Here is a 1,599-nt window from a genome sequence, read left to right as displayed (position 1 = left end):
AAAAAGGACACTGATAAAACCAACGTTTATGCATTCAAACGTACTTGCCACTTGCCCCATGGATTGTTTAACATAAACGCACTCGTTCACTAAATTGGTTACTCACATAATAAATTTATTTGCACTGTCTGTCTGTCTGTCTGTCTGTCTGTCTGTCTGTCTGTCTCTCTCTCTCTCTCTCTCTCTCTCAGTTTAGTTCTCTCTCCCAGTTCAACATGTTGTTCTTTCTTTCATGAACATCTATACCTCTCTACAAAGTGGCCTGTAGGGGGCTTACAACCACTCCTTGTTATACTTCTCCTTTTCGTCAGGTTTCAGGTCTGAAGCAGACATTGGCGATCATGATACTCCACTCCGTCTTGTTTTCTGTCTTCTTGACCAACTCGGCTTTTCTCATTGTGTTATTTGTAGCAGGATCGTTCAGGCCATCTGTGTATATTGGTCTTTGTGTTCCTCTGGTCTTCTTTCCTCTATCCTCTCACACAGCGGCGGCTTCTTTATTCCATTTGATCTATTCATGAGGCCAAATATTCTCATTTTGTCTTTTTCTGATGGTTCTGACGATAAATCTTTAACAAACTGCCATGTGAAGCATTTCTCTTTATTTTCCTTTGTGTCCACGAGATTTTGAGTATTCTAAATAGTGGGTGAGGGAGTGGAACACTAATGTTTACATCTGTCTTCCATCAACAGAAGTAGTCAGGCCTCTTCTTCCTTCTGCGAGACTGTGAGAGACCCTTGGGCAAGGTCGAGTACCCACTTAGCGCCCTAGCAGGGTTACGTGAAGTTACAGCAGGCAGGTGACGGATGAACGGTTGGACAACCAAAGATACTTTTTTGAGCTGCTCGTCTTTTCAAGTGTGCCAGGAAGAAGTTACTGTCAGCATAGTACAATGACTGGGACAACCTGATCAGGATGAGCACTGATCCTATAGAAAGTAATTGCAACCTACTTTAGGATTCTAATGCCAAGAAATCATGGGAAAAGAAAACAAAATATAGTTTCTCGTAAAAAGTACACTATATATTCTGCTACAAGCATACACGCGCACGCCTTCTTAACAGAATGTCCAGACTTTGGAGAGACCCGAAGGAAGTATTTTAAATGTACAAAATGAAAAAAAAATTGTTCATTGTTGATCGCAACAGGATTCTCGATATTATAAGGCCATTGGTCTTTACAAAAGGTGTAATATATTATTGTAAATCAAATTAAACTGAAATAATTATGTAAATTATTGTTACTTTTACAACCAAACTTTTACCATGAGTTTTTAACATTTTAGTCAAATAATTACCCCAAACCAGGCCGTGCTGTGAACTGTTGTGAACGCAACCAACTTGTGTTTCGCCCGCTCATATGACCTTATACAGTTGCGAGCGCCGTAAAACTCTTACTAAGACACGGTCTCGTCCATTTTCTTTTCTACCTCACTCTCTAAACTTGTAAGTCTGTCAGGATCACCCCCCCCCCCCTTTTTTTTTCGCTTACTATCGCAGAGGCGCAAAATAAGCTGTGTGCGCAAGCCACTTCTCATCTCTGAGCACTCACACAATTACAATGCATTTATATTCACATCAATAACGAAAAGACGAATA

This window comes from Aplysia californica, unplaced genomic scaffold, assembly GCF_000002075.1.
Source record: "Aplysia californica isolate F4 #8 unplaced genomic scaffold, AplCal3.0 scaffold00321, whole genome shotgun sequence".
Lineage (NCBI taxonomy): Eukaryota > Metazoa > Mollusca > Gastropoda > Aplysiida > Aplysiidae > Aplysia > Aplysia californica.
This window is presented reverse-complemented; position numbering follows the sequence as displayed.